The sequence below is a fragment of the Oryctolagus cuniculus genome, chromosome 15 (genome assembly GCF_051225735.1).
Source record: "Oryctolagus cuniculus isolate XC-2025 breed Fujian yellow rabbit chromosome 15, ASM5122573v1, whole genome shotgun sequence".
NCBI classification, from domain to species: domain Eukaryota; kingdom Metazoa; phylum Chordata; class Mammalia; order Lagomorpha; family Leporidae; genus Oryctolagus; species Oryctolagus cuniculus.
In genome coordinates, this window is record NC_142881.1 from 88,123,678 (window position 1) to 88,138,172 (window position 14,495).

Sequence of the window (14,495 nt, forward strand, 5' to 3'; positions counted from 1 at the left end):
GGGTTTGAAGTCCACTATGAGTCTAATTGGAGAGCCTCTGAAAATAACCTGGTGTTTCTCTCATGCACGTTTTAGAATCTTCTCTTCATATTTCACTGTGGTGAGTTTGAAGACAGTATGCCATGGTGAGGATCTTTTCTCGTCATGTCAGTTGGGAGTTCTGTGTGCTTCTTATAGTTGGAGGTCCCTTTCTTTCCAAACCCTGGAAGTTTTCTGCTATTATTTCACTAATAAGGCCTTCTAATCTTTTCTCTCTCTCCATGCCTTCAGGGACTCCTAGTACCCATACTTTTTTTTTATAGTATCCTGTAGATTCCCAACAGTGTTTTTCAGTTTTCTAATTTCCTCTTCTTGTCTTGATTTGACTGTATACTTTGCTGTGCTTTGTCCTCTTAGTTCGATAGTCTCTCTTCTGCTTCACCAATTCTGTTTTTAATGCTCTCCACTGCATTTTTATTTATCCTATTGAATTCTTCATTTTGATTTCTCTTTAATATCTCAATTTCATGTTCTATAAATTCTTCATTTCATTTTGATTCCTCTTTAAGATCTCAATTTCATGGGATAAATTATCTTTCATGTCCTGCATGAATTTTAGTACTTTGTGCATTTGATTTTTATTACTCTATATAATCTAATGAGCTATGTTTGGTATTCCTCTTTTTTATTTTTTTTGCTGTAGTGTCTTTTATCATTGTATTATGACTCTGTAGATAAGTGGACTGTCTGCTCAGTGAATCTCTAGAGGCTTGTAGTGGTTGTGTCCAGAGAACTATGTTCAGTTCTCCAGGGGTAAGGGCGTGCCTAAGGTGATACACCCAGGTTTGGTGTGGCAAATCTTCTCTATTTTTGCAATCAAAAGCAAGGTATACTGCTCAGCTGAGCTCTTCTCCTCTATGGAGACCAGTGTCTGAAAGCTAGCCCCAGAGGATATAGTATTTGTCTGCTCAAGGATCTGTGTGGTCCTCAGTGTAAGTTCAGATTCCCCAGCAATGTCTCTCACCAGGTAACCAGGAACCCCTGAGCTTGTGGAGTCTCCCAGTGAGACTACTCAGAGTCCCAGCCACATCGTGATTCCTCCCACACACCCTCAGTTTCTTTCACATTCCCAGTTCACAAGCTTCACACAGTCACCAGCTCTTAGCCCCCTGTTAGTTCTCCCCACCAGAGTCAGGAGTCTCTGCTTGGCTGGGTGCCGGGTGTAGCCACGAGCTATTGCAGCTGTATGTATATCCAAAACGGCACCCACTCTATCGGTTTGTTGTGGTACACCATTGCAAAGTGATTCAGGAGAGGGAAACATGTCCGTCCCTTCCTCTTTTTTTTTTTTTCCTCCTCTACTTGGCTGATACACTTTCCCCCATGGGGCACCGAGGCTGGTTCCCTCTAGGCTTTTCCTGCCGCTTTTTCACCAGTGGCTTGGACTGCTGCAGTCTAGTCTCACCTCACTTTCCAGCGCTGTTGCATTGGCTCCCAGAAGTTGGAGTCCTGAGCCATGGGCGCCCACACCCTCCATGGAGGTCCACCTTGTCCCTCTAATTTTGGTAGAGTTTCTTCTACCATTTTTCCCTAACTCTTCCCTTAGGCTACTTTGTCTCTACTTTTTAAAAACTATCTTCTCCTGAGCAAGATTAGTAAGTTCCCTCCATGCTCCACCTTCTTGGAACATCCACCAGGACATATTTTACCCATTTTAATTAAACCCACTATATTTGTACCTTCTTTCAAAAATTTTCCGTTACTTTTTGCAAAAATTCCTTAACTGTATCACAGCCTAATTAGAATCAATGTTTCCATCCATTTCACATGAACTGTGGACCTCTTACCAGCTTATAAGCCCCTTTGCTCTGCTCCTTGATGCTATGATTATGTACTTTTCTGTGTTAGGCATGGAACCCTGGAAGACAGTGTCATCTCTGCGCTTCATCTTTCTGGAGACGTGGCTGTCAGGCACTTCTGTGACCTCCGTGTTCCAGGTCAGTGTCAGTGTGGATACCTAGAGGAAAACCGCACTGGGGGCCAGAAGCCGATTCCCCTGAGGGACCGGGTGATCACCTGCCTGCCCCTCCTCCATTGGGCACCTCTGACAGCTTGGATGCTAGAGGTGGCTGTGTGTGAGTTTCCGAGTCTCTGCTCCCAGGGCGTGTCCCTGATGGGGCGGATTCTCTCCCAGGGAATGTGTGTGCAGCCTCCGTGTTTGAGGTGGATTTCACCAAGGCCTTTGCACCTAGCACCACGTGTGGTGGTTCTTCCAGCAGCCGGCTGCTTCCCATTGGTGCTCCATGGAAGCCACCTGGCCCAGCTGCTCTCAGGTCCATGGTCGGCTGCTACCTCTGCCTGAGCCTCGGGCTCTGGGCTGAAGCAGCGTGCGAAGTGGAAAATCTCGTGGACTTGTTTCTCTGATCCAGCATAGAGACCTTTTAAGGTGAGTGAGGAAGACTTCTAGTTTCCTTTTGTGATTCTTCCCTGTCAGCCTGTGCCATGCCATTCTTCTTTGCATATTGCTCTCATGCTGGGAGTTCTACTACTGCTGTGGATTGCTTAGCACTTTTCTGAATGTGAGCTCATGCTAGGGGAGAACAGGGGTGATTCTGCCTCTCCCAGGATGGTTGCTTTTCATTTCCATTTTTGCCTGCAGTGGCACCTGCTGAAGACCATTTTTTTGTTTCTAATGTTTTTTAAAGATTGATTTATTTGAAAGGCAGAGTTAAGACAGACAGAGTACTTCTATTCACAGGTTCATTCCAAATGGCCACAGAGGCTACAGAGATGGTCAAAGCCAGGAGCTTCATGGAGGTCTCACACATAGGGCAGGGCCCTAAATACTTGGTCCATCCTCGGCTGTTTCCCAGGAACAGTAGCAGGGACCATCTGCTGGTCCATTCCATAAGTGGCCGCAACAGTCCGCAATAGCCGGACCAATCTGAAGTCAGGAGCCAGGAGCCTCCCCAGGTCCCCCACAGGAATACAAGGACCCAAGCACCTGAGCCATCCTCCACTGCCCTCCAGGGCAAGGAGGGAGCTGGATTGGAAGCAGAACAGCCAGGACTGGAACCGGTGCCCACATGGGATGCTGGCACCACAGGCGGCAGCTTTACCCATCATGCCAGAATGCTGGCCCCTATTTGATTTTATGTTTTTAAGGCTATTTGTGTATTTGAATTCAGAGCTACAGATTGGATTGTGTGTGTGTATGTGTGCGTGTGTGTTCGTGAGACACAGCCCTGGTTATTGCAGACACTGGAGAGTGAAGTAGTGGATATAAGTGTGTTGTGTGTGTTGTGTGTGTGTGTGTGTGTGGTGTGGTGAGCCTTTCAGATGAAAAGAAATAAGGAAATAGAGAGAAGTTTATTTGGTATGAAAAATTTTGAATTCCATGCACAGGTGTTCATTTATTTTTTTTAAAAGATTTATTTACTTCTTTGGAAGGCCAAGTCTTGACCTGCTGGTTCCCTCTCCAAATGGCCACAGAGGCTGGAGTCTTCCAGGTCCCATGCGGGTGCAGGGGCCCAGGTGGGTGGAGGCAGCCATTGTGTGTGCTGGGTCTCAGCGCAGGCCACAGCGCCCTCACCACACCGAGGCCACTGGCTTCCTGGGTGCTCCATGGGAACTGCAGGGGGCATCGTGGGTGGAGCAGGGCGCTGGGCGGCGGCTCCCACGGGTGGGCCTTGCACTGAAGGCCTGAGGCAGCATTGAAGCAAAGGCCTTCGCGGGCCTATGTCCAGCAAGCACAACGGGGCTCCCTGTGGTGAGTGAGGGGGTGTCCCGGGTTCCTGCTGGGGGCTTCCCTGCTGGCTTGGGCCAGGCCTCTGCACCTTGCCTGTTGCTCTGGGGTCCTGCAGGGAGCAGGGCGTGGGCGGAGTCGCAGTGGTGCTGTGCGGACCCTGGAACTTTGCCCAGTGTGTGAGCAGCTGTGGAGAGCAGAGGTGGCTCTGCCTGCTCCCGGAACGGCCCGTGTTCCCCTTTGTGTCCTTGTTGATGGCCCAGCCACCCTGCTCTAGACCTCTGAGCCCCCTGACCCAGGAGTAGGAGCGAACATGCTTGTCTGTTTCCTGGGCTCCGAGGATGGTTTCTGGTTACTGCATTCAGTGTGATGCCGCGCTGTGTGCATTTTTCATGAAAGATCGTTGTCCGGCCGAGGTTGGCCTTTGTTCCTAATTTGGTGATTTCTTTAATATCTCAAAGGTAATTAAGTTTATGCAAAATAGGTTGCTGTGTCTATAGGGGTGCTTTGTAGGCTTTTCCCATGTTTATTCTGTTCTGTGATATATTGATTTTTATATGGTAGCCATCCTTGCATTACTGAAGTAATTCCCAGATGCACAGAGTGTGCGAACCTTTTGTTGGGCTTCTGGATAGGGTTTGGTAACCTTTTGTTGAGGCATGGGACACATTCATAACAGATATTTGTGTGCCATTTTCTTTATGATCTGTTTGTGTTGGCTGTTGGGCTAATGCTGGTCTGATGGAATAAAATGGAATGTTTTTCCTATTTGTCTCCTTTTTGGGAGAGTTTGCGAATCAAGGACTTCAATTATCCTTTAAATGTGTGTTTTCGCCTTTGGAGCCATCTGGTCCTGGACTTTTCTTCATGGTTTTTTTGTTTTTCTGATACAGCAATCTCTTTTCAAATTATAAGTATATTCAGAGTTTTTAGTTTTACTGGAGTCAGTTTTAGCAGTTTGTGTCTTTCTGAATCAGTCTATTATATCTATGTTGACCATAGATCATAGACCATCCAGGTGCCCAACAGGAAGATTTGCTTCCTCCTCCTGATGGTGGTCTATGTCTTTCTTCAAAACCTCCCTGGATCAATGGAGTTTAACAGTTAATGTGTATTTCCCATGAACTCTCTGAAGACCCCTCACACCTGACTCAGTGTTGTCCACTGTCTGGTTCAACCACTGTGGGTTGTGGGCATTGCCCAGGTGAAAGCTGGCAAACTTGTCTTCTCACAACCCTTGCCTCGGGAGGTGCATTTTGGTTTTTCAAGAACTTTCCAGACTTGATCAGGTAGCAGTGGGTGGTGTAAGTTGGTAACTATCCGTTCTCAGAAGGAGAGGCTAAGGTCTCCTTGTGGTCTTCCTTTGAAACTTTATGCAGAAGTCATTTCCTAGTCAGAAAGATGGCTAGGAACATAATGCCACATCTGGGTTCTGTGGGACTAGCACACTTGTATGCAATATGGTGTCAATGTTCTTCTCTGAAAACGTACCTGATCTCTCATAGGTTTTACTATTTACTAAAATAGTCAGAGGAGGATGGGTTTGGGGTATAGAGACACACTCAGTTTTTTCAGATACCTTTGCTGTGTCTCTAAAGGCCTGTGTGTGTGTCCTTATTCTGTTTATTACATTGATTGCCCTTTCGTGTTTACCATCCTTGAATTCCTGGAATTATGCTCAGTTAATCAGAGTGTGTAAACCTTTTATTATGCTAGATTCCATTTGCTGATCATTTTTGTATATTCACAGGTGATACTTGTTTGTAGTTTTCTGTATGATGTAGTTTTATTTTCACATCAGGCTCATACTGGTGCCCTGACATCAAATGGCAGGCACTTCTTCTTCATCGGCATCGAGAGGGTTTCTGAATTCTGGTTTTAATCATCCTTGATATGTGTTGGCTATCCCACCAGTGAAGCCATTGGGCCCTGCACATTTCTTCATGGGATTTCTTTCTTACTACTTCAATCTGTTTGAGTACAATATGATCAGATTTCCTATTTTTACATGAGTGACATTTGGCACTTTGTGTGTTTACAGAAAATCATCCACTTTATCAATGTTGTCTAAAGAACTGGCTTATGATTTTCCATAGAGTTCCCCGATCCTTTTTGTGAGGTGAGTAGTGATGTCTGCTTCTTTATTTCTGATCTGAAATAACTTGCGTCTTTCCTTTTCTTTTGTCTTCTCTAGAGAATAGTTTGTCATTTTCACTGATCCTTGCAGAAATCAGCTTGTGGTTCATGGAATTTTGGTCATGTGTTTTCTCTATTCAGATTGATTGATTGCAGTTCTTATCTTTCTTTTACCTCCTTCCATTACCCTTGGGGTTCTTCTGCTCTTCTAGTCTTTAAAGGTAAAAATTTATTGACTTGACATCTGTATTATTTAATATATACATTTGTATCTGTAAAGCTTCCTCTAGCAATATTGTCAAATGAAACATTGTATGGATATTCCCTCCCCCCACAGCTGTCCCTATGGTCCAGATCTGTCCCAGAGCTCACGGGCACTCACTGCTGCTCTCCCAGCCCTGAGCCAGCCCCCTGGAGGGCACAGGTGAATCTCAGGCATTAGCTTCAGGGTGCTGTGCAGATCTCTGCCTGGGGTGGGGGCTGTGGAGCCTCCAACACTCGTCAGAAACACAGAGAAGCCCTGCTGAAGCTGGGCTATGCGGGTCACAAAACTGGAGCAGACATGTTCCAATCTAACACTTAAATACATAGGAACAATTTAATACACGTCAGCATCAAGAATAAAGGCCTAAAGGTTCTCCTTGATGGTGGGGGTGGGAACAGTCCAGTGGCTCCTGGCTCTGTGCTGTCATCTTCAAGCTTTGGGGATGTCCACAGCAGTCCTGACACCCCTCTGCCCTGAAACAGGAAGAGGATGGGGAGGGCCACTGGGTGGGTGGGGGGCTGAATCCAGTGTAGAGGACTCTGTGTAGAGAACGGCAGGCTGCTGCCCAGCCTGGGCAGGACACATGGTGGGCTCAGCCTCTTCCAGGAGGCACCCATAATCCAGGTGTCCCGTGGAATAGGAGGCACGGAGGCCTTGAGCCAGGGAGGGCACTGGGCCTGGTCTCCAAGCACAGGGCTGGCTCTGGCCGGCTCCAGCCTGTGACTGTACCCAGAGTGTGTGGGGCTGCCGTACAGGTAGGGAGTCCTCAGCCGTGGCCCCCAGGCTAGGACGGCCTGCATGGGCCCTGGTTCCGGGGGCTCTGAGGCCCGTGGAGGAGCCCACATCCAGAGGCCTTCCTGGCTGCCAGCATCGAAAGACTCCTCATCTTCCGTGTGTTGGGGCATTTTCAGATTTGGGAGACTCACACACTGGCACAGCCCTCCCCTCCCCCACGAGCTCTCGGGAGTCTCAGAGGGACTGGCCACACGTGGAGACTGTGAGTTCCCCACAGGGGAGCTTCCTCTCTGGGTGGGAAGCTAGAGCCCTGGTCTGCTCCCACAGTGCCCGCATGTCCTCCCCGGTGATCTTGGCCACCAGGGCTGTGGGAGCAGGAATGTGCTTCTGGGGATTGCGTGTCTGCCCCAGGGGCCTGCTGCAATGTTTATTTCCTTTTCTGGAAGAACAGGCGTGGTTTGCTTCTCCACAGCTTCCATCTGGCCTGCAGACTGCCTGCCCTGACGTCACCCTGGGGTCCCCATCACCCCATGTGATGCTGAGGACTCTTGTAGGCTGATGACCACAGAGGGAAAGGTGTGAGCAGCCTGGGGACCCCTCCGGCTGCTCCCGCACAGCCCCCACAGGTGTGGTGGGGCCCTGACCTCCCTGCCTCACTCTCTCATCTCTGGGGACCACTGGGAGCAACTCAGGACCCTGTGCTGTTCCCAACACCTGCTCCACCTGACGTCCCTGTGCCCTGACACAGGACCACCCTAAGGACAGGTATCTGTACCCCTCCTAAATGGCTGAGGTGGTGGTGGTGAGAGCTGGGGCTCTGGGGCAGACTTGGAGTCTGGGCCAGGCCCTCGGGGACAGGGAGTGCTGATTATAAAGAGGTGGCAGGGCTGCCATGGGGCCTCACCAGTGCTTGAACAGCCTGCCCCTGGGCCCCCACTGCCAGCCTCTAGAGCTGGGAAAACCCATCTCTGCTCTGCATGGGGACCCAGGTGCTCAGGTCCTTGATGGCAGCAGCAGGGGACTAGCATGGGGACCCCTCCCCACCAGAGCCCACCAGGAGCAATGCTGTGGATTCTGCTGCTCTCTGTAGGCCCCAGGCTAGGAATGCAAATCTCAAACAGCTACACTCTGGGTTCTGCCCTAGGGGCCCCCAGTGCCTGCCTCTGCACCTGCTCTGCTCACAGGAGTGGACCCGGCCCCCATAACTGGGCTCAGGGCACCAGGGGTCCTCAGATGGCTGAAGGGGATCCAGTGCCAGCTGGCTTTGGCCTTTACTGCACAGGGTCTCTCACAGCCCCACCTCCCTCTAGCCCTGCCCACATGCAGGTAGGACCCTCCCACCACTGTGCTAGGAGAGTCCTGTGTGCAGACAGCTGTGGTCATAGTGCCAGGAGCCTGCGTGGGGTCAGTCTGTGAGAGGCCCCCTGGGCAGGCAGGGCTGCTTCTGATCTTGCTGGAGTGGGGGTCCAGCTGTGCTCCGGGCTCCTGGGGACAGTGAGCCAGGACACCTGCTCCAGACTTGGGCGGGGAAGCTAAAGGCAGGGCCTCGACTCTACCCCAGAGTGGAGGTCAGCCAAGGAGCCAAAGCCACAAGCAGGGCCTAAGGACAGCTCCACAGCCCAGCCCCTGAATCATGGGGGGAGAGTAGCCCCCTTGGACACCCATGGATGTCATGCCTTGCACTGGAGGACCAGGGGCCGCTTTCCCTGGGCAGTGACCCTGGCCATCCCAATCTGTGCACTGTGTGTTGCTGGGGTTGGGAGTGTAACAGGGGTTTCTCAGTGCCCTCCCCAAGTAGACCCAGGACTCAGAAACTTCCTAGTCCCTCCCATAAGTCCATCTCACCACAGCCAGGCAGCTCCTTCATCCCTGCACCCTGGCCTCGGTGGGCTCTGAGGACTTACTGTGATGGACCTTGAGAGTTGTATAGGTCATGGTGGTGAGCACGTGCTCACTCTCAAGGATATAGATGTCCTACATCCTCAGAACCAGGGAGAAAGGCGCCTGGAGGACAGCAGGCATTGGAGGACCCCACGCGTCAGGGCCTCAGCAGGGCCCACAGGGGGTGGGTGTACAGTGGCACCCCCACCCACTCAGGGAACCACACCCAGAGTGATGACCATGTCCTGTCCTGGACCCTGGGCATCTGCACACTTTGGAAGCCACACTGGAGATGCCAGATACCCCAGGGTCCTGGGGGAGGGGTCAGTCCTTGGGCTGTGCTGACACCAGCCTCTGCCACTGGGGGTCTATGGGTCTCCTGCCTCTCACTGTAGGGCTCTGGCCTTTGCCAGGCTCTCAGGATGGGTCCTGGTGGGACCTTTCCCCTCCTTGCTGGCCCTAAGGCTCAGCCTCAGCTTGGACCACCCTCAGCAGGGCAGGACCTGCCTGGTCTGCACAGCAGACTCCCTCCTGTGTCTGCTGGGGCTGGGGGAGCTCAGCCTTGTTCAGAGTCACAGGCCACCAGGACCAGAGAGCCAGGCACTGGGGCAGGGGCTTTCCTGGGCAAGGGGTCCCTGGGGCATTTACCCCATCCAGGAAGCACTGGATGTACCAGTGGGTGGTGGAGTCCTCCAGGCACACACCCTCCTTCTCCTAAGAAGAGGCAGAGGGGGCTCAGGGCCCAGGGCCCAGGGCCCAGGGCCCAGGCCTCAGGCCTGACTCCCTCTAATCTGAGCCCTGTGGCAGAGCCCCTGGGTGCAGGAAGCCCAGCAGCAGGTGCATCCCCTCTCCCAGCCATGCAGGTTCCTGAAGGGACACAGGTCCCTCAGTCCACTCTGCCCTGGGGACAGTGTCTCCCTGCAATCTACGCAAACTCTGGGGGAACAAGTGCTGGAAAACAACCCAGCACCCAATATGCTGCAGACCCCAGTAACCAAGCAAAGCCTGGCCCAGGAGGGAGTCAGGACCCCTCTCTGACCTCTGCTCCCTGAGCACAGAGTCCCTCGAGAGGAGAAAGGAGATGCTTTACTTACCCGGTTGTCTCCAGGGAGGGGAGCATGCGATGCACAATATCTCCCAGGTGTTGCTGGAATCGCTCCAGTTTTGGGGTGTTTGGTTTGTAGAAACCTGAGTAGTATCAGCCACACCCCCACGTTAGAGCCTCCTCCTAGGAAGGCTGGAGAGCCCAAGGCCGGGGTGGGGTGTACCTGAGCACTGAGGGTCAGGGGAGGCTCGGCCAGGGGCAGGTGGGAACGAACATGGCCAGGGCAGAGGACCTGCTTGGGAGATGGGTGCAGGTGGGTGACTGTGTACAGCCCAGGCCAGGCTGCCCCTGCAGCCCGCTGGGGTGGGTGCTGTCAAACTGGGTGCCTCCTGACCATTCTGACACTCAGGAGTGAGGAGGGGGTGACCCCACAGGGGATGCTGCCTTCTGCAAGTTCCCTGGGTGTGGCTCTGTGCTTGAGAGGAAGCATAGAGTTTGTGAGTTAGAAGGGACACTCGGGACCTGTGTCATATGACCAATGACAGGACCCCTTGTTCTGAAAGTTCCCACACACACGATGGCCTTGGTTGGTTGCAAGGATTTTGGGTTTTGGGGAGAGAAAGGGACTGGCTCAGTCTAGGATTCCTCTGCCAGCCCTGGTTTCTAGGGAGCCCCACCACAGGGACATTGTCCTGCACATTCAGGAGCCAATGAGGGCTGTATATGGACTTGCATGCACTGGTCCCCACATGCCAACCACCTACCATGCATCATGTGCTTGCTGTTTTCCACGAGTTGGGCCAGGGCCCAGAAAGAGTCCCCTCGGTCATGAACATAAGCAAGAACCCCAACACATGGCTGTAGCCCACCTCCTGCCAGACCCCAGAATGCCTCTAGCTGACCTCCCCTGGCAAGAATGAACTCTCCTGGGATGGCCCACCTCTCAGGGAGACCAGGGTCACCCACTGAAGGGCCCAGGAAGATTGAGGAGGCAGCCCCTCTGGCCGCCCCCTCAGCCTGAATCCTGCCACTTGGTGTTGGCATCCTAAGAATTGGAGCCCACATCTCAGTGTTCTTGGAGAATCCTACAGGGCCTGAGCTCATGCAGCACAGGGGGGAGACCAGAAGCAAGGACACCTTGCACCCCCAAGATGTCAGGATGGGCCAGGCTGCTGTAAGAATCCAGGCTCCACACCCATGGTAGCTGCTGGATCCGTGAGCTCCACAGGTGACCTGTTGGCACTTTCTCACATGAGGGAGAAGTAAGCCAGGAAGTGCACCAGGCCAGGGCCGGAACAGGGAAGTGTGCCTCTGTCATGGGTGCAGGCAGTGCCAGGCCCCAGGGCTCCAGGCAAAGTTGGTCAGTGGCAGGTCAGCGGGATGGGGATGCCCAGGCCTTGGTGGGTCACCCATGGAGTCCTGCACCTGCTCACCTCATTGGAAAGGTCTGAGTGGGTGGTTGTGGCAGTGGCATGGTGTGGAGTGGGATTCGGGCCCTTGGCACCTGCCACATATCTGACAGGTGCAATGGCATCAGCAGGACGCATCTCTACTATCTTTTCCACAGCGTAGTCACAGGGCTCATCTCCATCCCCACCCCGACCTGTGGGGCACTAGTCCTGGGAGGAGCATCCCAACACTGCCAAGCTCCTGGGGACTGTTGGGGTAGGACCTGGGACATGATCCCAGAATACTCACCAGGTTGTATACCGAATTGGCCATTAGGTTTCAAATAAGGCGCATTGCCCCCTTGAGCTGAGTGCAGAGCCGTACCGTGTGCTTGCCTGGATTCTGGGCCTTCTTCTTCTCCACCTCCAGCATCATGGCCCACATCTTCCCGCGCACCTGAGCATGGATGCCCTTGTAGATTCTCTGCTGAAACTACAGGAGAGAGGAGGCTCTGGTGAGTGGTGAACGTGGCCACTCGGGGAGGGAGCGCAGGGTGAGACAGCAGGAGGGAGAAGCCAGGGGCTCCGTGAGTATTGGCAGAGGGAGGATCTGCCCAGATGGGGGCCTTATGACCCACAGTGACTGGGGGCCAAGGGCTCAGGGGCACTGGCTCCACCGTGCACTGCCAGCCCCCTATAGGGCTCCTGGAACCACACCTGCCCTGCATGCGGGATTGTCTTCAGCAGTGACTTCAGATTTTCTACCAAGACAGTGTCTTGCGTGTATGGGGAAGGGGTGCACATGACCTGTGTCCCTGGGGGCTGGACAGTTGCCCCTGGGCATCTGAGAGGCAGGCGGTGCCTGGCACGGGAATGGGCACTGCTCAAACCCCAACTCAGCTGTCAGTGTTCCCGAGGGGCCCTCAGCTCCACGGTACCTTCTCGCTGCCATGGTATTTGGAGTGGTTTTTCATCATTTTGATCCATTTCTGGATCCTGCGCACCTGTTTATGCTGGAAAATGAGACAGGATGGCATGAGCCCAGATGCAGGTTTCTGACAGTGGCTCTCGGATGCAGCTCCGGAGCTCTGTGTGTGCTCAAAGGAAGGAGCCAGAAAAGGCACAGACCGTGAGCCCCAGGTCTTCTGTCTGAGGGAGTGTTGGTGGCCTGGCCTCTGACCCGAGCTGCCCCACCCCAATAGGCAGAGCCCCTGAGCTCCAGCCAGGTCACTCCCAACCATGCCAATGAGTCTTGGCAGCTGACAGGCAGACACCCCGAGCTGTGGCTCAGTTCTGGCACAGGTGAGTGTGTTAAGGTGTCAGCAGGTGCCCTGCAAGTACTGCATCGCAGGACCTTATGGCACTCCCACTAACCACTGCCAAGCCCCATGTGCCCCCTCCACCCAGCTCTGCTTCCAGATGACTGGCCCATGGCCAAGGACTTGTCCTTACCTTTGCCCCTGGGATGCTGTCTTGGGGCAATTTCTGCTCACTGGAAAGCAAGGGAGATGGAGAGGTGGTGTGGACAGGTCCCTGATCAGACACTTCTGGCTCCCTAGTGGGCCAGGGAAGAACCAGTTTCATTATCTGTGGGTGATTGTATGCCTAGCTTGGAGATTGTCTGCCTAGCCCATGCAGGAGGTTAGCTGCAAAAGGTGTTCCAAGGAATGAAGGCACTGTTAACAAAGTTCCAACTTCAGGAATTCTTGAGGAAGGCATTCATGGAAGGATCCTCTTCAGGTCAGTTATAGCTTACATGGAAGGGACTTCACCAGGTGCTACTGAGCACGCCCACCCCAGTGAGGTTAAGATGAAAGTTCTACCTCTTAAGTCTTCTCAGGTGAATTGCAAAAGACACAGCTGATTATTCCTGTAAGCCAAGTAGAGGCTTTGAGCAAAGAGAGTAAAGCTTTGACAGTCCTCACATCAAGAGTGCTGCTGTCCCTTCAGACACCTGTGCCTGCCTCTCTCAATTCTCTCTGGGAGCTGCTACTGACATGCAAGTCCTCATGTGTTTTTCTATTGAAATCTACGCTCAAGTGAAATGGGTTTATAATCTATCAGCACCCACTATGTGGGAGTCTATACGGTACATTCTTTCCATCTTATGGGGCACTGGACTTTTGTTCACTTCTTGGTCCTGTTCCACTTCTGTTATGCTACTTAACAAGCTTATCTGTTTCAGAACTTAACTTCTGGGAGTAGCTGACCATGCAGGGGACACAGACATTGGCAGGGACCGAGACCGCTCCAGCTCACAAAGCAAACTTGTTGGATGAGCTAGGCAGAGACTCCCAGCCCCAGCAAGGCAGGGCCTGCACTACGCCCCTCATAAGCAGGAAGCAGCTATAGAAGATGTGATGATTCTACAGCCTTCAGCATCCCTTAGGATTAAGGGACTGGAGTCTCTGAAGGGGCTGTGATGTAGGCGGGCATATAGGATTAGGTTTGTGAGCTGGAAGACCACGCCCTCATGCCCCTACCTGACCACATCTGTACACCCACCTGCCAGTCAGACTAAGCTCTCCTCTTTGGAAGTGGATTAAAGGCCTGGGACACGATGGGCCTGGCGGAGTGAAAGGCTATACTATGGGCAGAGATTTTGTCCATATAGACAGGGTGATGTGGGTGATTCTGCCCCTAGCTGGGGGATTGCCTGCCCAGCCCATGCAGGAGATGAGCCTGACTGCTGGCAGGCAGCAGAAGCCACAGGCACATTTCCCCCACCCTGGCCCTGTAATTGCCTATCAGGGAAATACTTCCGGGTGTGGCCCAGGCCCATCGGGAAGGCTCTAGTCCATGTGACCTTCAAGCTGATGGAGGAGCCTAGCAGGGCCAATATTGGCTCTATCCTATAGACTTAGTGTTGCCCTGAATTAGCTACGCCCCTTCTGTCTGCCCTTTAAGAGGTGTGCCTGATCATTAATAAAATGGGTATGTTCACTGAAACTTGCTTCTTGTCAAAGAAGGCCGTCGCCCCATATCCCACAAAGCCCGGGCCTCACAGGATGAACCCGCAACCCTCAGCCCAGGGGACTGAGATGGGAAGGGAGGGGCTGGTGACCATGAGCACAGGGAGCCCAGGGCTAGGCAGGGGCCCTTGCTGTCAGTGGGGGCTCCAGGCCATCAGAGGTCCGCCTTCCTGGGCGTGTGGCAGCACCCCCACAGCGGTTGGGGGATTGCTGTCCTGAGCAGGGCCAGGCTGCCCAGGGCTGAGGGAGCAGTGTCCCCACACCAGCTCTCCCCAGGAAGTCACCCTGGAACTGACGAGGTCTGGGTGGCCTGCCTGAGAGATGCTCAGTGCTGAGTGTGCACCTGGGG

General features: G+C 53.1%; 1 long non-coding RNA gene across 6 annotated transcripts in view; it reads left to right on the plus strand.

Annotated features, from left to right (window-relative positions):
- LOC103345547 (uncharacterized) overlaps positions 1–14,123 on the plus strand; it is a 33,090-nt gene extending 18,967 nt beyond the window's left edge. For 5 of the 6 annotated variants that reach the window (XR_016221845.1, XR_016221847.1, XR_016221848.1 and 2 more), the window contains exons 5-6: positions 1,888–1,976; positions 2,256–14,123. This is a non-coding gene — a long non-coding RNA (uncharacterized LOC103345547). The remainder of the gene's footprint in view (positions 1–1,887; positions 1,977–2,255) is intronic. The other variant, XR_016221846.1, reaches the window with a different exon arrangement.
- The last annotated feature ends 372 nt before the right edge of the window (positions 14,124–14,495 follow it).